The sequence below is a fragment of the Triturus cristatus genome, chromosome 10, assembly GCF_964204655.1.
Source record: "Triturus cristatus chromosome 10, aTriCri1.1, whole genome shotgun sequence".
In the NCBI taxonomy this organism is placed as follows: Eukaryota; Metazoa; Chordata; class Amphibia; order Caudata; family Salamandridae; genus Triturus; species Triturus cristatus.
The window spans coordinates 1,048,082,326-1,048,110,016 of NC_140593.1; the positions used below are offsets into that span (position 1 = coordinate 1,048,082,326).

A 27,691-nucleotide genomic window follows, 5' to 3' on the forward strand; every position below is an offset into this window, starting at 1 on the left:
GGTCAGGTGGGATGATTTTGGCCACTGAAGTAGGGGTCCTTCGAAGTACTCTTTGAGCCATTAGAAGGCCAGCGGTGGCTGGATTACCGGTATCCGTACAGCGGTCCCTCTGGTATCCTTTGGCGGAGGCTGAAGTGCCTTTTGGGTGACTAATCTGGACACTCCCAGGTCTGGCTGACTTGGGGGAAACTTTTGACCACTGAGGACTGGTCTCTTGGGGAACCCAGCAGCAGTCAGTGGGAATTCTTCTGACCCTTGGAGTCACCTCTTTGGTCTGGGACATGACTTTTCCTTGAAGCAGGACCCACAGGCGCAGTCCTTTGTTTGCTAGCCCAAGGTGTGACAGGTGCAATCCAGCAGGCGGTATAGCCTCTCTTTCCACAGTCCAGGGGTGAGCAGGGCAGTCCTTCTTTGGTTTGGTCTTTGTTCCAGTTCCAATATGATCTGAGGTTTAGGGTGCCGGGGTGCCATATTTATTCCAAGAAAGTGCCCTGGGGGGATGATGTCGTCACTAGCTAATGGGCTACCAGGTCCCCTCTCTCTTGGTGATGACTTTCTGGCTATGTGTGACATCTGGCAAACCCAGACTGAACTATTCTGCTCACTCCCAAAATGTCGAGAGCATTCCTCAGATGTTAGGAGCCAGGTAGCCCACACTAGAGGTGTAGATACAGGTGGGCTACACGCCCAAGGGAAAACCAGTTAGGGCACTGATCTCCCCTGTCTGTCCCCATTGCCAGCCTGTCATCATGAACAAAGGGCAGCCCCTCAGGAATGTGATCGCCATTTGCCCACCAAAGGCGACTTTGCCTTTGAAGCTCGCCTTTTGGGCTAACACCATGAGTGTGTTCCTGTAAAGGGGAGGTAACACCTTACCCTGTAGCAGGCTGCTATTGGTCCTAAGCCTTGGAGTCGTTCAAACTACTACCCAGGAGGGCAGAATGCTTTCTGCTGGCCAGTGACATGTGAGGCCCCTGAACAAACTGGGCCACAGAGTGGCAACTTTCTAAAAGTTGCATTTCTTTAATAGTGACATTAAATTTGACTTGGGTATCAAGTTGGGTTTAATACCATGATTTGATACTTTACAGTACCCAGCTAGGTTCAGAAGTTAGCCAGGTTGAGGGATTAGCCAGTGACCCTGAGTTAGCCAATAGGGTTACTAGCCTTTCCACAGCAAAAAAAATTATTTAGAAGTGTTGCAGTTAAGACATATATAAAAATGCATGTCCTACTTAATAATATACACCTGCCTCCCTTAGGCGAGATTTACATATATTGTTAAGGGAAGTTGGGGCTTTGTCATTAGTTTGAATGGCAAAGTTGAACTAGCAGTGTGATGACTGCTCTTCCAGTCTGCATTGGCAGGCTGGGAGACATTTTGTAACTCGTCACTCACAGGGTGGCACAAATAGTGCTGCAGCCCTGGGTGGACCCTCTGCCTTACATGTCCTGGGTACCATATACTAGGGGCTTATAAGTAAGTTAGTCCTTGCCAATTGGGGATAGCCAATTTGATATAAACTTTGTAAGGGGTTAGAACACTGGCACTGAGGTCTGGTTAGCGGGTCTCAAAGCACTCTAAGAGTCAATAGACCAGCAGCATCATTCCAAAAAGTGTGGGGGTGAATATTCAAAAAGAGGCATTTTGTTACAGTAATGATGGTCCAGAGAAATTCTCTCGTACCTACTCACAATTGTCAATGTCTTCCTCTCTACCAAAGCTCAGAACAGATCCTCTTACTCCTGAAGAAACCCAAACTAGAATTAATCTTGGAGTCTGCTAGCGGGTGATACCTGCTCTCCTTACTGGGGCCTCCTAACGACATCCCTAATAAGCGGCCCCCCTGGGAACCCTGCTAGGAGGCAGGACACGCCTATGCTGCAGTGAACTGCATGGATGCTGTCCTGTCACTCTGTCACCTCAGAATGGGCAAAGCAGATAATCGGCAATCAAAACTGGCCTTTGAGACGTGGCACAAACCCAAGATGGTATCTCACAGACAGCCGTCCTGGGAGAGATGGACTCCCACCCCATATCTGAACTGGCTGGACATGACATGCAGGCACTGCTAAGGGTGATGCAGGACAGGCTCATCTCCATAGACACCAAAACGGAAGCCCTGACATTTCGCATGGACTCCATAACCAGCAATTTGGATAAGCACAAGGACCGCCTGACAGAGGCTGAACAACACATCTTCACAGTGGAGGACATGCTCACAATAAAAGGGAAAACGCTTCAAAATATGGAGAAGGTCCTCTGATTCATTGCTGTCAAAAACGAATATTTAGAAGCCTGATGACGCCTCAATAATATTCGCATATTAGGCATCCCAGAATGAGCTGATACTGCCCGAACGGAAGGCTATGTAGAATGTCTGCTCATGGATATATTCAGTGGGGAGACATTCTCCCGATTGCTAGTGGTGGAGGGGGCACTCAGGCTCCTGTCACAAGGTGCCCACTGGGAACCCTCAATACAAAAAACAATGGTCCTAACTCAATTATTACCAAAACACAATAGTCCCATCCAGTTATATCTTTTCAAAATTTAGAGCTAAATTGCAAAAGAAATCATTCAGGATAGCTCAAAATATTCAATATAACATTCTAACATGAAGCGATGCAACATCCAATACTTGATTCATCATATATGTATTTACAAAAAAACTCATAGATTATATAATGTTCGACACATGGTTGCTCCAGAGGGAACGTGCATAGAACAAAAGTGCTAAGAAGTGAGTGTGTAGAAGGAGTAGATTTGAAGGACAGTAGAACAAATATTAAAATCCTTTACAAAGTACACGGTTATGATTCACCGTTTGAGGTGTCCTGGTCACGTTTAGAGATATCACCAATGAGTTTAAGTATTTCATGCACAGAATTTAATTCACATTGTGGCACGTTTGGGAGATTGCGTGTACCAGGCTTGACAACAAGAGGGATGTCGACGTTTCGACCCCTCTGGGGGTACAGAGGTATTTTGAGACCTTGACCGTGCGGGTCTTCTTCAGGACAACAGGGGGGAGTTAGGGGCAACCTGGCGTGGTCCTTGACTTGACTCTGTATCTAATATGTATCCAGGTGATAATTTACCATAGATAACGTATCACGGTCAATCAATTACCATGTATGCATTCCTGTCAGGTATAATTGCACAGGCTGTCGAGCTGCAGTCGTGAAATCAGTCAATTCTGCAGTGTCTCGGGCCTCCTATTTAAAGGAAAGGAAACGGAATTCATTTGTGTATCTCGTTTCTAAATTTAGCTCTAAATTTAGTAAAGATATAACTGGATGGGACTATTGTGTTTTGGTAATAATTGAGTTAGGACCATTGTTTTTTGCATTGATTCTACTCCCAGGTCCCTGACTTTAAGGGTAACCCCATTTTTGTGATGGCCACTGGGAACCCTGGCACAGCCAATACTATCACAACCACTAAACTTTTGAGATAGAGATGAATTACTATGCCTCGCCAGAGAGAAGGTAAAATTAAACTTTGATGGAAACAACATCTTTATTTTTCCAGACTTCACACTAGCAGTCCAGAAGGCCAGTCAGAAGTGCATACCCATCAAGCAGCAGCTACTTAAGGCAACCTAAAAGACGCAATGCTCTACCAGGTCTGGTTGAAGTCACACATGAACTGCACCAACACGTCTTTCAGTCTCCATGGCAGGCGGCGATTTTCATAAAAGCCATCCACTGCAGGGCGTGGAGAGAGGGGACTGGCCAAGATGATGACAATTCCCCCCTATGTTACGGTGATTCTGACTGATCTGGTTCTGCCATCTGGTGGAGTAATCGCTTATCTGAAGCCTGTGTGTCACTGTTTGGCCTTTCCTGAGAACTCTTGCTCTTGTTGCCCTCACTCACTGTCCAAATGTTGGTGACTGGAAGTCTCTTGAACTCCCCTCGATTGATTACAGAGTACACCCTGTGCAACACCATTTTGAACAATGTTCCCCATGGCACCCATGTATGCTACACACGGAGGAGCCCCGTGACAGCTCTGGTAACCCCGAAGGGTATTTCCTTATCAAGTTCTTGGTACCCTAGTTTTCTGCTTTTCTATATCATTATCCTTCCCCATGACAGATTCTTACAGTCAAGAATGCCTTTGTTTTGCTATGTTGGGTAGGGACTGGGGTTTGTCCTGATAGGATTAGGCCATCAGTGTGGGTGGGTTAGAGTTGTCGCGGGTTATGTTTTAGACGCTTGTAACATACACAGCATTGTATACATGGGCACCATGTTGTTTGCCAAAACATTGATATTGATGGAGCTGTGGCTCACACAAGAGTGCACTAGGTGATACTGTAGTAATCCACTCACTTCCAAATGTTTAGGTTAGAGATGGTTTATTCAGGAGTAGATTAATATGCAGCAACCCTCAGCAATATATTCCAATACTGGTTCACTTGGAATTCTGTCTTAGCTGCATCACAGCTACCTCATGCAATTCTAGACATCACCACATATCTTCCCCCTTATAAAAATAAAAGAAAACATTTGAGGAACATTCCATATAGTGAAAATAAGAAATGACAATAAAACTGTTGAACAGCACATGGAACATAACATTTAAAACAATAACATTTTACAAATGAGAGAACACTCCATATAGTGAAAATAAGAAATGACTATAAAACTGTTGAACAGCACATGGAACATAAAATTTAAAACAAAGACATTTTACAAATGAGATACCTTACATAAATCTCCAACACTCCACTTCTTACCATCATCCAGTAAAGTCACGGAGCCTTTTACAGATATCACTTTATGGGGTTGAGAAAATTTGCTCTCTCCTTTCTTTACAACCCCAAACCTTCTTATCACAACCAAATCACCTTCTTCAAACACCAACTCCTTAACAGCTTTTATATAGTCAAACCAAACCTTGTTACGCCACTGACTTTCCACCGCTCTTGACTTCATTCTTTCTCTATCAACCCAAACCTGATTTTTCTCTTGCAGCCACATTGGAGACACCTTAGTACCAGGTTCCCTTCCTTTCATGGCAATAAAAGGAGAAATACCTGTTACCGAATGAGGCGTAATTCTATGACCCCACATCATCCTCCTTAATTCATCCTTCCATGACAAACCATTTGCTAATGAAAGTTGAATGCATTCCATCACGATTCGGTTCACTCTTTCCACGAGTCCATTGGCCTGCGGATGGAACAGGGCTATTCTGTTATGAGAGATCCCAAGACTACTTTAAAAACGACTCATTTCCGATTAAACCAGTTGAACCCCATTGTCTGTCACCAGTGTTTTGGGCACTCCTTCTTCCAAAAAGACTTCTTTGAGAAATTTTATTACATTAGCAGTGGTGACTTCACCCATAGATTTACATGTAAACCACTTGCTATGGTAATCTACTAACACTACCAAATACCGATTACTACTCCCTAGTTTCTCAATTCGGCCCAACACATCCAATGCCAATTTCTCCCATGGTCTTTTTGGCAACTCTACTCATTTCAAAGGAGGTTTTCTTGTAATATTTGCTTTATCGCTATTGCTGCACGCACTACATTCTCTCACCAAATCCTCCACATCCTTGTCCACTTCAGGCCCCAAAAAGACTCTCTCAATCTATGCTTAGTCAAACTCCTGCCTAGATGTCCTTCATGCACAATTCTTAATAATCTTGATCTCAACAAAACCGGAGGAACAATTCTATTCCTTCTCAAAATCTTATCTCCCTGTAAACTTTGCTCTTCTTTTACTGATAACAATTGTTTATGCAATACCATCCCAACAGAATCACTCCAACAATTCATGATGAGTTCCTTCAACCTCTTGTACTCATCATCCATTTCTATCGCCTCTTTCCACTCATCTTGATTAATGGCAAATTCAGCCTCCACATTTACAACTAAGTCATCCAAAATTTCCATACAAGAATCATCCTCTACCGACATCCTGGAGAGGCAGTCAGCAATAACATTGAATCCCATCCTCGTCGCCAAATTTGTAGTAATCCACTCACTTCCAAATATTTAGGTTAGGGATGGTTTATTCAGGAGTAGATTAATATGCAGCAACCTTCAGCAATACATTCCAATACTGGTTCACTTGGAATTCTGTCTTAGCTGCAATTCTATTGCATCACAGCTACCTCATGCAAATCTAGACATCACCACAGATACACACTCTTGTCATGACTGACACAGGATGCATCTACATACAAGCAACGGCATACATCATATGGAATGTGTGAGGGCTGGGCGATCCATGTAAAAAGCGGCAAGTACTGGCCTCTCTAGCTAGACGTAAAGTATCCATAGCCCTGCTACAGGAAACTCATTTTGACCCGAAGACTGACTCTGCTTTTGCCAGGAAGTGGGCATCGCACATATGTCTAGCTTCCTACTTCTCATATGCCAGAGGTGTAGTCATTCTGATTAAGAGGGAAACTCCCTTTCAGGTGAAGGAGTCAAACTCGGACCACCAGGGTCGCGATGCAATGGGGCCGGATAGATGGGGGAGACAACTCTCACGATTGTGAACTGCTATGGTCCCAACGTAGATGACCACAATTTCTTAGATGTTCTATGTGGTAAAGGGGACTATAACTTCCTCCTTCACCACCTCCCTACTTTTGGGCAGGAGACTTGAACTGCCCTCTACATGACCCAAGGACAGATCCCAGCCTCTTTCTCGTAGCGGTGCCCTGGCATCTGGCGACTGAGAGATATACTTGAGGACAATATGCTGGTTGGCATTTCGCGACAGCAACATCCTAACAAGCGGGAGGGCACATTTTATTCGGCTGTCCATGATGTCTGGTCCAGAACAGATTATTGGGTTGCTTCTCGAGAGGTTTGCCCATGGATCGCAGATGTGCGACACCTCGCCCGTACATTATCTGACCACTCCCCGGCCATGCTCCGTTTACCGCCGCCTGGGTCGCGGCCGTTGGGGAGGGAGCTGGCGATGGAACGCACAGGTGCTCCTAATTGGCATCATTACTGTGGGGCTGCCCAACGCTATTGCAGAATATTTAGAACTAAACCCAGGTTTGGTGGACAGCATGGGCGTGCCCAGGGAGGGATTCGAGGCCACCATCAGAGGGGTGTGTATTGCAAAGCACAACGGGATATTGAAAGATATGCAGGCATGACTGGACCAGCTGGAGACACAGCTGAGAGTCCTAGAGGGCAAACTCATCAATGGAAATTCGCCCCCATGCGCCAGGCTGCCTTTAGGGGCAAACGTAGAAACAGTGGTGAGGGGAGTCAAATATCATTGGAGATATGCTCGATCTCAAGCATATGGGGAGGGGGAACGACATTACACATATTGTAGATGATCAGGGTAACACACACCATGAGACACCACAGATCCTTTGTACTTTCCACACACATTACTCTAACCTCCATACCACCCGAGGAACTCTGCATCACCAATCCCATGGCGAATACTGAGAAGATGCCACACTGGGCTGGCTAACGCCAGAGCAGCATCAGTTCCTGTCTCAGTCATTCACACTTGACAAATTCAGGGGGGTGATCTCTGGCCTACCAACACAGAAAACACCAGTATAAGATGCTATCAAAATCTGCTAGCTCCACACATACTGACACTGTATGAAGAATCGCATGCATTAAATGTTCTCCCCCCAAGTCTGTGTGTAGCTGCCATCGTTACCCTGCTAAAGCCAGGGAAACTACCACAATATTGGGATTCGTACCACCCGTTATCCCTCCTAAATAGTGACAACAAAATCTTAGCCAAATTAAAAGCAAATTGTCTAATTGTCCTACTCCTGGCTCTTGTGTGGTCAGACCAGGCTGGGTTTGTACCTGTTCGATCAACTGCACACAACCTGTGGACCCTTTTCGCTTTTCTGCAAGATCTAGATCAGATCTTGACTCTGTAGTGGTCTTCCTAGATGCCGCCAAAGCATTTAATTCCCTGGAATAGGAGTATCTCTTCACCATTCTTGCCTGAATGGGGCTCCCAAGAGGGAATACAGTTATTTTCTGCTGCTATCCACTAAAATATGCATCCATGACAATTCCTCACCCCTCCCTTGCTGTGCAGAGGGGGACTAGACAGGGGTGTCTCCTCTCCTTGATCCTATTTGTCCAAGCTCTTGAACCCTTTGTGGCAAAACTATGCCAGTACTACATACAATATGCCATTCAATATACACCATGACACATACTCATCTCGCTCTAAGTGGATGACATGACCATCTACCTGAGGAATCCTAACATCAGTCTTAACAAGATACTTTGCGAGTATCTGCGCTCTAAGATGTTCTCTTGGGATACTATCAACTGGAGTAAGTCTCAGATCTTTCCCCTTACGCAGAGTGTGAACCGTTTCTCCCCGACTTCACCCCTGAAGTGATGTGAAGATTCTGTGAAGTATCTGAGGATTTGGATAAACAGAGATATGGACATGGTAATAATCGAGACCAATGGTCAGACAATATTAAATGATGGACAAAATATCCCATTGGAAATTGCTTCCCCTATCACTGGCGGCAGAATCAGTCTTATTAAAATGGTACTCCTCCCCAAGCTCCTGTATTTGTTTATCACCATTCCCCTTCTGCTCACAAAGTGCCTTCTCAAGTGAATCCATGCTCAATTCATAACACTAACTTGGGCTAACAAGCAACCCCGTATCAAGTGAGATATACCCTTACGCTCCCCTTTCACAAGGAGGGATTTGAGGCTCCGGATCTATACTACTTGTGTGCCCAGGCTCACTTTGCCTACTATTAGCTCTGCCCTGATGCTTCCATCCCACACATCGCTGTCGAAAAGGACACGGCCGTTTCCCGTGAGCTGTTAGGGGGCATACTCCTGTACAATCCTACATATATCAACAGCAGAATGCACCTACAGGGCTTGGAGCTTGCTTGGTAGGCAGATGGGATACAAGCTTCTCCACACATCCTCCCTACCTTTGTGTCAGCACCTGCCGCTCCCTGACACTCATGAATCAAAGCACTCTCTTGATTATCTCACAAAGGCATCTCTAAATGCGGAGATGTATACCTTTTTAATAAATTCAAGATGCGGGAAGAGTTCCTGGGCATAGCGCCCTACACTCCCCTGGGGGTTTACCTATATTACAGAAACAGAAGAGCCATTGGGACATGCACCACAACGTTTCCGACAAAACTGGTACCTTGCTGGACGCTGGAGTTCCTTCTCATGGCTACTTCCATGAAACAACTCATCTCCACATTGTACCGGGCCTCTTTGGAGAACACTCCTGCTCAGGAAAACGCTGCATGCACCCGGTGGGAGAAGGACATGGGCCTTGAAGTGACAACTAGTATGTGGTCCTTCTGCTGCGCACAGAAGGGCGTGGTGTCCTCTAGTAGCAGGCTCTGTAAATACATTATAAATTCTTACAGCGAGTATATTACACTCCCTCCACATTACATATACTGGGCCTTCACGAGGCGACCAACTGTGCCCGCTGTTGCCTCCCGGATGTAGTTTTTCTCCATCTGGCATGGTCATTTGGTGCTGTTCAGGTATTCTGAAGAGAGGTGCCTACCGCACTGTGTGCCATAATTAAGTAGGAGGTACCTAGGGACCCGAGGATGGCACTACTGGGGTGGGTGTGGGAGATACCGGTGACTCCCAGGAGATATACAGCTCTTTTATTGGCCAAGCGCCTGGTTGCCTGGAGCTGGGGATGTGGGAGATCACCCAAATATATGGCATGGTTGGACTCTCTTGTTTACTGTAATGAGTAGCTAGATATTTATGCCATGCTGCTACTGCCATTCTCCAGGCCGAGAGATATATGGGCCCCATTCACAGCCTTTCTTCAGACGGCGCCCACTGGTGACCGGGGCGTGGTACATTCCCCGGAGGAGTCCTGAAGTCTCTATAATGTACCACCTCACCAAGTTGGTGGGGTGGTTAAAGAGAATGCACCTGTGTACATGCCAAGTAGGGAAGAGTGCCGACTGACGTAGGGGGAGGAGATAAATAAATCAGGGACAGGGCTGTCCAGGCAGTCATGTAGTAAGTAACCCCTGACACAGTAACGCGGTGTGTGGCGTCCGTTTTATTTCTAGTCCAAACTGCGACCCTGGCTAAGTACTGAATTAGTGGGGGCCCACTACTACACTGGGGGCACACCACTTCAGTCTCCAACATCAAAGCCCGATGTCACACTGTGATACGACGCATGATGTGTGCAAATGTACGGCATGCCGCCGCAGTGTTATGCAGTGACTGTGGAAGTTTGCACCGGATTGTAGTTGTTATTGACTTCCACAGAACCGCTACCTAATGTTTTTATGTTTCTAATGATGACGGTACAGTGTCTTTATTTTTGTGTTGCTATTAAGTGTACAATTTTTTGTTTCAAGCACTGTAAAATTTAATTTAAAACAAATAATTGAGAAGCCCCTTGATAATTGGATCAAAGATTGTATAACTTACCCAAAGTAGTTATTGGCAAAGTTAGTCCCTCATCTGACATTTTAGCTCAACAAGTTAATAAGTGCCCATTGTATGCTTGAGAGAAAGGCCAGAAGGAATATGACCACGTTCTTTCCTGGTACCTCCTCATTAGGGTATATGTGAGGAATAAAGTATATGGCTAAAATTCATGATGCTGAAAGTGGACAATGCCAGGGTGAATCAGTCCCTTCGCCATACCCAATCAGGAGGAGATAAGAAAGTAAGAAAGTTCAACAAACTATTGTAAATCTGCGAACGCTTACACTTGCGAGTTCAAACATAGTTGTTACTTCTGCAGCCTCCTCTCCCACCCTGAAGCAAAATGTTTCAAAACATCAAAAGGAAAGGGTTATCAGAAATGCCTTTGAGGTGGATCATTTGGCTAGGTTCTTAATTTGTTTCATTTAGGTTTTGGGATATTTTGGCTAAATTCTTGCCCTAATGCAGTGGCTACGCTTTGATTATGCTCAGATTTCTGGCACTACTTCAGAATTCAGGTCCTAATGGGAAGAGAGAGAATTGTTTACAATAATTTACAGTATTTAATAGTTAGTAATGGGGTGGCTTATCATAAAGAAATTTGGTTGGACAGCATAGCAGGGCCCTCTTCAGTGCTCATTTGGATGGTTCTCTTTGCTTTTCTCTGGACATTGTACCTAGGAAAGAATCTGGCAGAAGTTTAGGTCACAAATTATTGGTCCGAAGGAAATTTCTGTAGATTATTTGATTTGATCCAAGGTGTTGTTCTTGTTACTATGCTTCATGGGATCTTGCTTTGGACAGCCTAGGTCCCATGAAAAAGCTGACAGTGAATCTGCTTTGAGATTGGTGTCTTTAATCCCACACAACTTCTGCCTGCTGGGCTTCCAAATCAAGAGGTCAATCTAATTTGGAAAAATATGTTGTCCTGAAGACTGTGTATATTTTGTGATTTTCAGTGGCTTTCTTGAGAAAGTGTGAAGGCATCAAGCAAAAACCAAAGGAGCTATAGACAAACGTGATAACCTCCTGACCAATCTGAGAGTTCTTTGGATACTTTTATTAAGGTCATGGGCAGGATGGTGTGACCTTAGCTAGGAAGAAGGCCATGGGCCTCTCAATGATGCCAGTGTTCCTAAAGAGATATGGTGGAAGGCATCTGCCACTTACCACAGGATAGAATGACTCAAATAAGGATGTCCATCAAGGTCATGCTGCATTAGCTGCAGGTGCTGGTAGGACAACTGAATTTTATCGTACACATCATACTGCAGGACCAGCGACAAGTAAGCAGATTACATGCGCAGAAGTATGTCAATTTCAGCCATTTCCCCCCAAAGACTTCAGAGGCACTAGAACTGTCTGGGAGCTTTACATCAAGAAAACATTAAAAAGTTGGGAATGACTTAAGAGAGCTGTCTGATAGTAAAAGGGCCATCCAAATTAACAATCTTGAAAAGATCAAGCGGTGCGTTACAAACATGTGTGCTTTCCACTACATAGCAATATTATGTCAAAGCAGTCTTTTTACCTATCCTTTCATGAGGTCTTATCTTAGAGACATCAACACAGTTTGCATTGGTCATAGTAGGAGAGAATTCATCATGAGGGCGATTCAAAGTAGATGGCAATGAGCATGACATGTATTTATAGTTTCTTATACTTAGTCATTCAAATCATTTATATTCTGTATATTGTATCACTAGTAATGAAAGCAGATGTAAGTAAACGTTCAACAATTCTAAGATCAAAGATGAAATGAGAAGTGTTTAGTCTTTCTTTCCCAAACAAAAATGTCAGCGACATAGTGAGAGTTACATAAAAAAAAGGACGAATGTGAACTAGAATGTGACGGCCCTCTTTGAATGTTAAGGCACATGGAGAACCTTGCTTCCCAATGACAGCTTTCCGTTTGCTCGCATCTCACTCAGTTTGAAGACTGGAGAGAGTTGTGATCTTCTCTGGAATATCCTTTTCGTGAAATCAGCTGAATTTCTTAAGTGGAAATGATTCTTGTTGGAGTGCTCCCATCTGTCTTTGTGTGCACTTTGACATTAATTCAAAGGCAGTATTGTTTATTGATGGATTCTATTGAACTAAAATTATGTTTTCATCTAGGGTGTTACAATCCACCATTTCTTATAAAGACTTTGAATCACATACTTCATGTAATTTTCTGAACATATTATAAGCTGCATTTGATATTACTCAAGGTAGTTAAGGAAATAGGTTCTGCATGCATATTACATCACACCCCATAGGAGTTAGACAGACACTAACATTTCATATAATTTGTTGTAGGTGAACCATTTAATAGCTGCAGAATGCTACCATACTCTCAAAGGTCTATTACATACAGTATTTAGACTATGTGAGATAGTTCAGTTCATCAGACAATAAAGTTACTGTTGTTTCTTTATTCAATTTAAGACTCGAAGATATGAAATTAATCCATACCAGGTCCAAAAGAGGGTGATTCCCAGTGACATCTGTCTTTCCCAATTCCACTTTCCCCCTTTGTTCTTGGCAGTGGCTTTTTAGCTTCCTCAGAGAGCAACATTGAAACCCAGACATCCCCACAGTGTTATTGCGAGTCTGACACTCTCAGACTAAGCAAGATTGTTGCTATATCTAACAATGTCAGCTATATTGGGCTACAATTAGAGCATATACAGTTGGGCAGTGAGTCTGTAGGCATAAATCTGCCATGTTACAAAATTGATTAACTTGCGCAGAGGGATCATCATTTTGCTGACGTCACCGGGGCATTTCTGATGCCTGGTTGACACACGGATTGAATTCATGTTAATGTGTACCACATGACATTAAAGCAAAGGGAGTCCTCCAGTTATTTATTGAAAGAAATGTAGGATGTGGGTGTACTGTGCAAAACAACATCACAACAAAATTACAAAAATATACATTTTGTTTATTGCACACAACAAAATAGATGTAATCCAAATGACAACAATGTCTTATGGTAAAAACCATAAATGGGAAACAGAAAATAAAACACTATTTAGATATAAATTAATTACTCAAATCTCCTCTAGGGTGCCGATTCCAATCCTGTAAAACCCGGGTACGAATAGTCGTACGGAGCGTATTCTCCGAACGACTCGTACCCAGGAAATCCACCCTACAAACCAGCAAGTACGATTCGTACAGAAATACAAAAAACTACGTGCGGCTAAAAAATACCCACAATTCTGATCCGGGACATCGCGTACGTGACGTCCGTATGGAGTCAGGCAGCGTTTTACGGACCAGCAAGTACGATTCGTGCCTACGTCACTCCGCACGGCTCATTTTTTACGGCAGCCAAAAACTCCTGGGAAATTGAGGACGACGCGATTAAGGACCACCGGTACACGACGGACAGCCATGGACCCCATCCTACGTGTTATCCCGGCCCTCCTAGCCTACGACCTGGTGCACCGAACCCGACGCACACGCCGCAGAAGGTGAGAACAACACCCATGGGTCAAGGGGGGGTGAGGGGCATGAAACATACCCCCTACACATATTAAAACATACAATATGGAGGACATACATTACCTCCAGGGTCTGGTCACTTCGGGGGGCGTGTCCACCAATCTCTGCGTACCGCAACAACGGAAGTGGACGTGTACGCGTACCCATCACTACTACAATGGTGGGACGGACCGTACCCACGCCCTCAGAGCGTGGGTACGGTCTGTACCACCATTGTAGTGGTGACGTAGGGGTATGCGTGGTACAGACCGTACACATGCTCTGAGGGCAAGGGTACGGTCTGTCCCACCATTGTAGTGGTGATGTAGGGGTACGCATGGTACAGACCGTACACACGCTCTGAGGGCGTGGGTACGGTCTGTACCACCATTATAGTGGTGACGAAGGGGTACACGTGGTACGGACCGTACCCACGCCCTCAGAGCGTGGGTACGGTCCATACCACCATTGTAGTGGTGACGTAGGGGTACGTGTGGTACGGACCGTATCCACCCTATGAATGCGGGGGTACGGACCGCATCACCTGTACCCCTAGGGCACCAGTACATTTGTGATACAAGGCGTACACACGCCACGAATGTTGACTTAGGGCCTGGTGCAGCATATAACCAGTATATTGGGGTGTGTGTATGCCCAGGACAGCAGTGTACTGCACCAAGGGTGCAGGTGGGTGGCAGACTGCCTAGGATTCCCAGCAGTGGACAAAGACATGTGAGGTGTGGGTGCCTATCACTCCCAGCAGTGGACAGAGACATGTGAGGGGTGGGTGCCTATCACTCCCAGCAGTGGACAGAGACATGTGAGGGGTGGGTGCCTATCACTCCCAGCAGTGGACAGAGACATGTGAGGGGTGGGTGCCTATCACTCCCAGCAGTGGACAGAGACATGTGAGGGGTGGGTGCCCATCACTCCCAGCAGTGGACAGAGACATGTGAGGGGTGGGTGCCTATCACTCCCATCAGTGGACAGAGACATGGGGGTGGGTGCCTATCACTCCCAGCAGTGGACAGAGACATGTGAGGTGTGGGTGCCTATCACTCCCAGCAGTGGACAGAGACATGTGAAGTGTGGGTGCCTATCACTCCCAGCAGTGGACAGAGACATGTGAGGGGTGGCTGCCTAGGATTCCCAGCAGTGGACAAAGACATGTGAGGGGTGGGTGCCTATCACTCCCAGCAGTGGACAGAGACATGTGAGGGGTGGGTGCAGAGGAATACCAGCAGTGGACAGAGACATGTAAGTGGTGGGTGCCTATCACTCCCAGCAGTGGACAGAGACATGGGGGTGGGTGCCTATCAGTCCCAGCAGTGGACAGAGACATGTGAGGGGTGGGTGTAGAGGAATACCAGCAGTGGACAGAGACATGAGGGTGTGTACATCATTATCAGATGACCACAACTCCATGGGTGTATGTACGCATCCCTAATTTTCGACTATGTTGATAGTGCCATAACAACACATCACTGACAGCAGTGTCCCACTCCCATGAGGATGGATGTCTTTCCCCCACTGCATGACACACCACATGTGGGTGTGAGGACAAATGACACATGCATACCCACCCCTGGCGGATGCAGCACAATACACACACAGAGATCATGCCACAAGACTGTATAGTCATGTCAATGCCTACTAAACTAAGAGAGCCAAAGGGAACACACACTGTCACGCACATCCCAGGACTGATAGGAATGTACAGGTGCTGGGACAGCCACCAAGATGTTGTCTCTCACGGAAGGAATAGGGTGGAGTTCCCACAGAGACAATGCCCACAATTGTGAGTCAGGTGCCCAAATACCCTGCAGAACAAGTACCATATGTGTGCTAGGCTGGGATTACACACATGCATAGTGCGGAAAAGGGAGAATTTCTACATGAAGGCATGGCAACATACTCAATACACAAGTACAGTGACTAGCAAGGATGGCACAGACGATGCAGCCGGAGACATTGCTGAGCAGGCATGGCCATAGTTGAAGGGATCCGTCACCAACAAAGGGAATGTATACACAGGTCAGCACAACAATTGTGCAACTCTCTGCAGGGAAGATGTCAGGTGCCACGGAGGAATGGACACTCCTTGGTACAAAGTATCAAAAAACAAATAACACAGACAACCAAAGATCCTTTGCAGAGACCTTGGGATGGCACGCAGATCCCATGGTCCACCTCATGACCATCAGACTTGAACCTTTGCCAGAAACATAACACATTACCACAACCCCAACTCCTGGAGCATCAGCACCAACATCAATACCTGAAATGCAATAGTGTTCAAAGTAAAAAGAAAATGCTTTAATCAGCATAAAATTATTTTTTTCAAGAACACTATATACAAAGGCCAATAGCCAGTCCAGAATAGAAGTCCTTGGGGGGACACATGGGCACGCGTCTCCCCTAGCTTGCCTGCACATTTGAACCTTCAGGTTCATCGACTGGGGGGGGGGGGGCATCGTGTGGGGAAGGACCAGGCACCGCAGGGACAGGAGGTGTAAGGGTAGGTGTGGTGGGTGCAGGGCTGTACGCCTCCACCACAGGGGGTGGGGCAGCGCCAAAGGTGGAGGTGAGCTCGGCGCTGCACACTTCTGCCAGGGCGTCCAGAGTATCCCCTGCACCGGAAGAAACCACAGGCACAAAGGAGGGGGGGGTCGGAGGGATGGGGTGCAGCGCTACTGGGGGAGGGGGTGGACATGGGGGGGACTCAACTCCCCTACCCGGGGAGTGCCTTGCCCGTTTGCGGGCTGGTGACCCAGTGGGGCTGAGGCCCAGCACAGACATGTAGCTCTCCTTGTCTGACTGTGTGGCAGGGGAGCCAAGGGGAGTGCTTTTGGAGGGACTGGGTAGTGAGGCATGCGGACTCAGACTGTGGCTGCGTGTATGTCTGTGTGCCCCAGACCCAGTGGGTGTGCCTTTATCCCCCTGAGTGTGCGTGCCAGGAGGTGTGTGCTTGCCCTTACGTGTTGGTGTGCTGCCTGTGTCTGGTGGGGTGCGTGCTTGGGAATGTCTGGGTGTGCATGGGACAGGCATGGGAGTGGGAAGTGTGGATGGGGCTGGGGTAGGGGGGGGACGAAGCGCTGCAGGAGACTCACTGCTGCCGTCAGTGAAGAGTCCATGGACCTCAGCAACATCCGTTGGTCAGACATCGCTGCTGACATGCCTTCCATGAACGACACCATCTGTGTCAGCAGTCTAGTGTGGCCATGGAGGACATTCAGCATCGATGTCTGGCCAACCTGCAACTGCCGCTGAATGTCCACCAACTCTGCAGTGAGGGCAGCAGGGGTGACAGGGGCAGGGGGTGCGGTGCCTGGCACGAAGGAGACATGGTGGTGCCCTTCACGGACAGAAGGGACCGGAGCAACTGGAAGGGCGGTGATGGGAATGGAGGAGGCAGGGACAGATGTTGTGCTGCTGCCAGGTGTTGTAGCAGCCTCTGCCCCCTCGATGAGTTCAGCCTCGGACCCGTCAGCGTCGTAGTCGGTGTCGCCACCAGACAGGTCCTCCGCCTGACTCCCCTCGTACTCCGTGCCACTTGCTCCCGCAGACTCGCCAGCACTGGTGGCACCGGTGCTGGATCCCTCCTCCAGGTCCGTGCAGGTGTCTCCCTCGGTTTCCTCCGATGATGCTGTGGGCAAGGTGAAGATACAGAAAATAATCAGTCACCTGTATACATCTGACACATGAGTCCAAACAAAATAGGTCACAGTGCATATCAGGCAATGCATCATGAGTAACATCTAGATTACTCCGCACATATGTAAGCCCTGTACTCCCCAGTTGGTTGACCCACCATGCCACTTGGAAACAAGGAAAAATAGGACACAACAGCCAAAAACTTGATTTAGAAATATACTGAGAAGCTAGTGTCTGGGAACAGTTGAGCACAGCAAAACTATGAAGGCATGCCACCTCTTGTTTACTGTGAAAGAAACAGTATTGGTGCACCCAAGGCTAAATAACAGACCTCAATGCTGAAGGTGTCCCCACACTCAGAGACCTGTAAGTACTTTGGAAACCCAAACGAAATACATTGTGATCCCTTGGGAATCACACCACTTTACACAATCTACATGTTTAGAATGTGTGAATGTGCCACTTTGTGAACAGAACACACATGTGCCTGTATAAAAGAAGTTACACAAGGAGGTGCACACAAAACTACATTTACACAGTCATTGTATGAGCTGCCAGCCTTATTCAAAGAAGCCACTGTTAGAAAGAAATGGGGTGTCAGTAAGTACATATACATGGCACCACGGCGGTCTGGATGAGTTGACACTCATAAGTTGGTATCAGCAACAACCAAGGACTTACCCAAATGCCACCACACTGTGGGAACATGGATATGTATAATCTGAAAAACAGTCTTATTCGAACTGTGCCTTTCTTTAAAATGTGCCAGCGTGTCCCCTGAAAGTGTAAAGGTGGTTTCTTGTGCACTTCCTTGGGAGACATCTGTCATGCAGGCACATTATTGTCCTTCACAACAAAACATCAAAGTCAAGCATTGAAAACATGAAGACATGTTGACAAGTGTAGTGAGTGCCAAGGTACAAGACTTCTTGACTAACAACTTGAATCATGTCACCTGTCACATGGCCATCCGTACCATGATGACACAGTTGGCAACACATCTGACCCACTGCCTGTCATGTGGAGTGGCACACATGTCCAAACACAGGACAATGCATAAGCTAATGGGCCTGCAATTGTGTCGGAATAAGGCACACCTGCACTGAGGAGACACCCTCATGGCAAGCAAGAATGTCCACACAGATGTCAGCACACAAAGACCAAACTACGTAGCATCTGGACCACACACTGGTGCCAAAAATGGATGAGCAGGAATCATGTATTTAAACTTTTGACACATGCTGCAAAGCACAACCATTAAAGCCTGCACAACATCACTGGGTCACTGCATGTTGAGTGTCTGTCCAGACAATTATCACACACAGGTCAGACCTGGCAAGGAGACATAAGGTTTGGACATGTAGGCCTCGCCCGCACAAACCCCCCATACCTGAGACAATGTGATTGAGACAGATCAAGAAGTGACACCTCTTAATCAGGGTTTACAAAAATGTGCATCAAGAATTCCAAAATGTACTCCACATCACCTTGTGAGGCTGCCAACACATATTTGTGACAAACAACCATCAACAGATAGTTGTAAATAGACACACAGGCACTGCCCAGTGTGAGTATGCACAAGCCAAATGGGGTCACCCTGTCCAGTGGACACATGTAGCGCACTTTAGATAAATACAAATGAGGCCAGGGAACAATACCACAGAGGCCAACCTATGCTGAACACACAGAGAATGGGCACAGTGTTGGATGACACACATGATTCCGAGGCAAGGGTGTCTCAGGGGACTGTAGTGGGCACACTGCTCCATGGTCCTGGAATGATCTGACTGTAACATGAGCAACCGTCCCGGCACTATGCATATCTCCCACTCATGCACATCTTGTCTGAGGCCACAACATCGGTCATGCATGCTGCAAGTCTGTTAATTTGAAACCTCACACTCCTATGTTGAGACTCAGCATCAGTGCCAACAAATATGGACCCCCAAATGACTGAACAGGACAGGGGACAGGCAAGGTACCAACACATGTCACAGACCACCCCCACACATGATGCAGAAAGCAATGGGCACTTGGATTAACTGGCAGCCTAGTTGACCATGTGCAATAGTGATTACACACAGACCAGGGAACACATGTCAAGGAGGGGAAGGGAGGAAGAACAGCACCGGTTGACTTGGGGGAACAGGATATGCACTGCACATATAAACCCTGGCAGTGTATCCAGGCGACTGAGCACTTCCAAAAGCTGGTGACACACAACAAACACACATGTACCTACCCCCTCCTTGCTGCTGTCTCTCCTGTAACCGCCTATCCATGTCAGGGAAGACCACCGCCAGGACACGCCTCATCTGGTGGGTCAGGCATCGGCGCCCGCCGTGGGAGCGTGGAGGTGAGTCCCCCAGCAGGACCCGGGCGATCCTCCGGGTCCAGCACCGGATGTCCTGCCACCGTTTTCTGACTTGGGCTAGGTGCCGACTGCGACCCTCCACCAATCTCACGGCCCTGACGGCCCGCTTCCAGATCTCCCCCTTCTCGTAGGCAGTTAACTGTGAGGATGACAAAGTGAGACAACATCACTACACCTGCTCCATGTCAGAGAGACACACATTTGAACATCTGTGGAAGCCCCAATGCACTACATGGCATTGAAAGTACACAGGTGGCATGAGGGGTGCGACACACTCCATGATCATGGCACACACTGTGCATCACAAGCAACACCAGGCTGATGGACAGCACCTCCAAGCAGTTACATGCCCCAGACCACTGACGCAACCTCAGCAGGGTACACAGGCACAGATCAATCACATGCCATTGGCGACAGCGGATACAAACCTCACTCTGCACATGTGCCACTTGCCTGTGGGGTATCACAGGTGTGGGGCGAGCTCAGCAAGTCAGACACACAGCACGGCTTATTTCTCACATCAGATGGGTAGAGCTGTTGCCTCTTCCATGCAGCTGTGGTGCAACACTTCACATAGACACTCACCCACATGACAAGGAACATTCACACACATCAATGTCCAGGGGGCGTACACATCACTTGGACACTCTCACCACAGCTCCACTCAACTCACACACATCTGTGGGTACAGTCACCTGTCACACCGGGGGGACCACTGAATCACCTCAGGACTATAGACAAAAAATGCCACAAAGGATTAGCCAGGATGAATGTGTCATGCACTATGCAGTGAATGTCACAGTAAGCACAATGCAAGTGAGGAGTGCACACATGAACTACATCATGCTCTGCAAGGGAGACATAAGCCATTCCCCCCCCTGGGACCCACTCTAAACAACATTGCATGTCTATCACACCTGGACACAATGCCAGAAGTGACAGTCACAAAAAAGGTGCACAGTCAAAGGTAGTGGAGTCAGCACTCACCTGCTTCCCTGGTCTCCCATACAGGCTGGTGTACTGTGGGAGGATGACATCCAGCAATGCCTCATTCTCCTCCTGGGTGAATGGCTGGGCCCTCTCCACAGACCTTTACATGGTGCCAGAGGAAGCACAGATAGCAGCAGTGTTGTCAACAGGAAAGTTGTGCAGGCAAGTGCCCTCTCATGGGTTCTGGCTGACTTATATCTGTCTTGCTGAGGGGCATTCATTTGGAGGAGTACATAGTGATTGGTCAGATTCATTCGCATCTTACGTTTACTCCAATCACTTTCCACATACACCAGTGACAGCATTTGCATCGTTCAAATTTTGAGCATCATGTCAACTCAACAACCACTTTGCAACATTGTATTTTGTGGCCAACTGACTTTTTCAGGACACCTGATGGAAAAATTTGAACTGAAAACTCTGTATCCATGACAACCAGCATGCATTTAGTGCTTAATACTTGTCCCTTATGTGTCCCCTATGTAATTTTCAAATCCACACACAGGTACGGTGCGTTTCACATGTACCCCTACGGCACCAGTTGCACAGTGCGTTTCACACGTACGTGTACGCACTGGTAGTACACGTACCCGTCCGTGTACTACCAGTGCCTACCCGTACGTGTACTACCAGTGCCTACACGTATGGGTACGCACTGGTATTACACGTACGTGTAGGCACTGGTAGTACATGTACAGGTACGTGTACTACCAGTGCGTACACGTACGTGTACTACCAGTGCCTACACGTACGTGTACGCACTGGTAGTACACGTACCCGTACGTGTACTACCAGTGCCTACCCATACGTGTACTACCAGTGCCTACACGTATGTGTACTACCAGTGCCTACCCGTATGTGTACTACCAGTGCCTACACATACGTGTACTACCAGTGCCTACCCGTACGTGTACTACCAGTGCCTACATGTATGTGAATGCACTGGTAGTACACGTACCCGTACGTGTACTACCAGTGCCTACACGTACGTGTACTACCAGTGCCTACACGTACGGGTATGCACTGGTAGTACACGTACATGTAGGCACTGGTAATACACGTACGGGTACGTGTACTACCAGTGCGTACATGTATGTGTAGGCACTGGTATTACACGTATGTGTAGGCACTGGCAGTACACGTACGTGTAGGCACTGGTAGTACACGTACGGGTACGTGTACTACCAGTGCCTACACGTATGTGTACTACCAGTGCCTACACGTACGGGTACACACTGGTAGTACACGTACGTGTAGGCACTGGTAGTACACGTACGTGTTTATGGTCCATACCACGCGTGCTCCTACGGCACCACTACTATAGTGATACGGACCGTACTTGTACGGTCCGTACCACGCGTACTCCTACGGCCACACAACTCTAGTGATACGGACCGTACACACGCCCTCAGAGCAGGTCGCTCCCCCCATCCGCCACGCAGCCCCCTGTGGGTTGAACCTCCGTTGCCGCTTTTGCCGCCTGGCTGCTCGCTCCCTTTTTTATTCTGTACCCCTGCGCTTGGCTTTCTGTGCCACTTTGTTTTTTCATTCTGTACCCCTGTGTTTTGCTTTCTGTACCCCTGTGCTCTGTTGTCCCTCTCCCGCCGTTTTTTCCCGCCGTTTTTTCCTTGGGTTTTCCCCTGCCTCTGAGCTCCTGCGGCCCCGCCCCTTCACTCCCTTTGGCCGCCCCGCTTCCACCTCCCAGCTGCTCCTCCCTCCCTCTGCCCTCATATGGAGGCCGCGAAGCGGTGGTAGAGAGCGACCTTTGACCCTGTCACCAGGCAGGTCGCTCCCCCCATCCGCCACGCAGCCCCCTGTGGGTTGAACCTCCGTTGCCGCTTTTGCCGCCTGACTGCTCGCTCCCTTTTTTATTCTGTACCCCTGCGCTTGGCTTTCTGTGCCACTTTGTTTTTTCATTCTGTGCCCCTGTGTTTTGCTTTCTGTACCCCTGTGCTCTGTTGTCCCTCTCCCGCCATCTTTTCCCGCCGTTTTTTCCCCGGATTTTCCCGGGTTTCCCCCCGCCGCTGAGCCCCTGCGGCCCCGCCCCCTTCACTCCCTTTGGCCGCCCCGCTCCCACCTCCCAGCTGCTCCTTCCTCCCTCTGCCCTCATATGGAGGCCGCAAAGCGGTGGTAGAGAGCGGCCTTTGACCCTGTCACCAGGCAGGTCGCTCCCCCCATCCGCCACGCAGCCCCCTGTGGGTTGAACCTCCGTTGCCGCTTTTGCCGCCTGACTGCTCGCTCCCTTTTTTATTCTGTACCCCTGCGCTTGGCTTTCTGTGCCACTTTGTTTTTTCATTCTGTGCCCCTGTGTTTTGCTTTCTGTACCCCTGTGCTCTGTTGTCCCTCTCCCGCCGTCTTTTCCCGACGTTTTTTCCCCGGGTTTTCCCCCGCCGCTGAGCCCTTGCGGCCCCACCCCCTTCACTCCCATTGGCTGCCCCGCTCCCACCTCCCAGCTGCTCCTCCCTCCCTCAGCCCTCATATGGAGGCCGCGAAGCGGACGCGCAGTGGGCGCGCGCAGCGGGCGCGCTGCTGGCGCGCCGAAGGCACGCCTAAGGCAAGCCCGTCTGCGCCCGTCCGCGCCTGGACCGCACCCAGCGCCAGAACCCCTGGACCCAGCACCCCCCGCAACGCCAGACTGCACTACGATGCAAGCACTCTTCACGCACTCAACACCAGACGAGACCACCCCTGCTACCGGGCCACCCCGAAACGCACCCAGGGGCCTTTCACCTGCCGGAACTGCAGATTCACCAGCATCCAACCCTCCACACCATCGGCCAGAGAACCCAACGATCTCCGCTGCATCCTCCTCAACACCCTCTCCGCTCGCAAGCACGCCATCGAACTCTGGGACCTCCTAGACTCCACCGCCCCCGACGTCGCCTTCCCGACGGAGACCTGGCAGAATGCCACCTCAGCACCAGACATCACTATAGCCATCCCACAGGGCTACAAGATCTCCCGCAGAGACCACACCAACGGAGTGGGAGGAGGACTCGCCATCATCCACAAAGACTCCATCAAAATCTCAACGAACACCGATGACACCCTCACCACCGCCGAGCACATGCACTTTCAGATCCACACCGACCCCAACACCACCCTCAGAGGAACTCTCATCTACAGACCTCCCGGACCCCGCCCACAGTTCAGTGACACCATCGCCGTCTCCTTCAACCACACCACCGAACCACACTGGACCGACCACAGATGCGTCCACTTCACCTTCAGAAAACCCACCACACACCACCGCACCCAACAGCTACCACGCCGCTGCTGGGGCAAGGTCACCGAGGACCAACTGACTACCGCCCTCGCCCTGAGACCACCCACCGACCCAGACACCGCCACGACCAACCTCACACAGTGGATCAACGACTGCGCCAACACCCTCGCCCCTCTCAAGACCTCTACAACCAACCACACCAACAAGAAAGCCGCCTGGTTCACCGAGGACCTCCAGATCTCCAAGTACACCTGTCGGAAGCTGGAGAAGAAATGGCTCCACGACCGAACACCAGACAACCACACAGCCCTCAAGAGCGCCACCCGCAGACACCACCAACTCATCAGGACCGCCAAGAAGACCGCCTTCAAGGACCGCCTAGACAACAACGCACACAACACCAAAGAGCTCTTCAGCATCATGAAAGAACTCTCCAACCCCAGCTCCAACACCAAAGACATCCCGCCATCTCAATACCTGTGTGACTCCCTGGCCACCTTCTTCCACCGCAAGATCACCGACATCCATGACAGCTTCAACTCCGACCCCCCCACACCCACCACCAAGTCCACCACCCCTGCGACTACCACTCGCACCAGTCGCCTGACCGTCTGGTCCAGCGTCAGCGACGAAGACACCATCAAAACCATGAACTCCATCCACTTTGGATCCCCTTCGGACCCCTGCCCTCACCACGTCTTCAACAAAGCCAGCGCAACCATCGCGCCCCACCTCCGGAAAACAATCAACTGTTCCTTCGAGACAGCAACTTTCCCAGAAAGCTGGAAGCACGCCGAGATCAACGCCCTTCTGAAGAAGCCCAAGGCGGACCCCAAGGACCTCAAGAACTTCCGGCCCAACTCCCTGCTTCCTTTCCCGGCAAAAGTGACCGAGAAGATTGTCAACAAACAGCTGACCCGCTACCTCGAAGTTAACAACATCCTGGACCCTTCCCAATCTGGTTTTTGCAGCAACCACAGCACCGAGACCGCCCTCATCGCCGCCACTGACGACATCCGGACCCTGATGGACAAAGGAGAAACAGCCGCCCTCCTCCTGGACCTATCAGCAGCCTTTGACATGGTCTGCCACCGCACCCTATCAGCACGCCTCCATGACGCCGGTATCCGAGAGAAGGCCCTGGCTTGGACCACATCCTTCCTCTCCGGCAGAACCTAGAGCGTCCGCCTCCCACCCTTCCGCTCCAAAACCACGAGATCATCTGCGGCATCCCACAGGGATCCTCCCAAAGCCCGACGCTGTTCAATATCTACATGGCCCCCCTCGCCCTCGCCCACGTCGCACGACAACACAACCTCAACATCATCTCTTACGCCGACGACACTCAGCTGATCATATACCCTCACCGAAGATCCCCACACCACCAAAGCTAACCTCCTCAGAGGAATGAAGGCCGTAGCCGACTGGATGAAGGACAGCAGACTGAAGCTGAACTCAGACAAGACAGAGGTCCTCATTCTCGGACCCACCCCATCAGCCTGGGACGACTCTTGGTGGCCCACATCACTAGGCACAGCCCCGGAACCCACGGACCACGCACGCAACCTGGGGGTCATCCTCGACTCCACTCTCTCCATGACAAGGCAAGTCAACGCCGTCTCCGCGTCCTGCTTCAACACCCTCCGTATGCTCCGCAGGATCTTCAAATGGATCCCCCTCGACACGAGAAAAACCGTTACCCAGGCCCTCATCACCAACAGACTCGACTACGGGAACGCCCTCTACTCAGGAACTACAAACAAGCTCCCGAGACGACTCCAACGCATCCAGAACGCCTCGGACCAACTCATCCTCGACGTCCCCCGCCGCAGCCACATGACACTCCACCTGAGAGGCCTGCACTGGCTCCCCGTCAACAAAAGGATCACCTTCAAGCTCCTGATCCACGCACATAAAGCACTGCACAACACCGGACCCACCTACCTCAACAACCGACTCAGCTTCTGGTGCAGATTAGGGCATACAAATTCTCCCTACTTCCACGGATAGAGTAATTTTCAGATACACGCACATACACACATCATACGCTTGGGCCCATTTCACTAACATACGCTCGATTACTCTATCAGCATAGAACCTGTGGAGAGAAAACTCCTAAACACCCTATATCTACACTGAGGTCGATAAGACCAGTTTGATATTATCCCGAGTCATGATCTAAACAACAATAATCAAAATAGAGTACTCAATAAACAACAAGAAATAACCACCAACACTGTATTTAACCAACGGTACTTTTATCTAAAATTAGTTAAATGAAAGTCAATCAAAGCAAAATCATTATTCTCATAATTACCTATTCTAGCTAAATGTCATAATGGGTCAGGACAGGTCTCTCAGTAGTAGTCTCCTGAGTCGCCGTCCTCACAGCATCGATCCTCACCAACGCAGGTTTGGGAAGAAGTGACCTCAGACCCTCTCTAGGCTAACAATATTTATAGAGAAACTTGCAATATTAAAGAAACATAAAATGTTCTAAACGTCCGCTGAACCGCTGAGCAGAGCGAGCAGGAAAGGATGTAGCATCGCTACATTTGGAAAATCTCCGCTCAGAAAAATCACAAAAATAAAAAGACGGAAGAAGAAAACTCATGTTTTGCAAATGTTTCTTTCACATTCTTATTTCCTCGGAACCAGCGCTGTAATCACAAAGTTCATTGTGGCTCCTTTGTCCTCCAAGGACACTTGGACTCTCGCCCAGAGCTGCTGTCCTCACGGAAAACTTTTAAACCAGGCGAAGACTGTGGTCAGATGACTCTCGACCATGTTCAGCGAGGCCTTCTCATCAAAATTCAGTCACTCAAATGCAGGCTTTAAACGGCAGCCATTTTTTACTAGGCCAAAACGTACCATCTTAATTAAAGGAGACAAAAACAACCTTACCACAGCATAGTGACTAAACTAACCCCACTAATACCCTTATGTGTATGTAATTATCTAGCCTTTGCAACACAGAAAAGCATTAGTACACGTTATTTCAAAAGCGTTTTGTGCTTTAAAACAAACAGCACTCAGCAACATTCATTTAGTTAAACCTGCACATTATTATTATGCAACATGAACGCTTCCCCACGTGTAGTTTTCTCTTGTTAGTACGTATTGGTTAATCAGAACATTCACACAAAACAAATAATTAACGTTACAAATTAATATTTTTAATTTTCGACATATAGACAAACCGGAGCTTAAAAACCCAATAGATTTTCAACAGAAAACTCTGCTCCAGCAATCCCCCCTTTGGTGATATTATCACCAAATAAACAACCCAAAAAAAAAAAATTTGTAAATTTAGTCCCATTTTAGGAGAAATTGGAAATGTCTTTTTCTCCCTTCACAACACTACACACCAGACTCTCTTTCATCAACCCTTTTTGTCTCCAAATAAACACTCTCCCTCAATTCTTCTAATTCTAGTGGAGAAGTGTGGCTCACTGGTTAGATTAGGCAGACCTGGAAGCAGAGGTCAGCCCGGGACCAGGGTTCAATTCCCAGCTCGGCTGGGTCTTG

The 27,691-nt window shown here is 48.5% G+C and overlaps 1 pseudogene; it reads left to right on the plus strand.

The window, feature by feature from the left end:
- Nucleotides 1-10,617: 10,617 nt before the first annotated feature.
- Nucleotides 10,618-27,691, plus strand: part of LOC146796531 (propionyl-CoA carboxylase beta chain, mitochondrial pseudogene) — a 42,402-nt pseudogene continuing 25,328 nt past the window's right edge.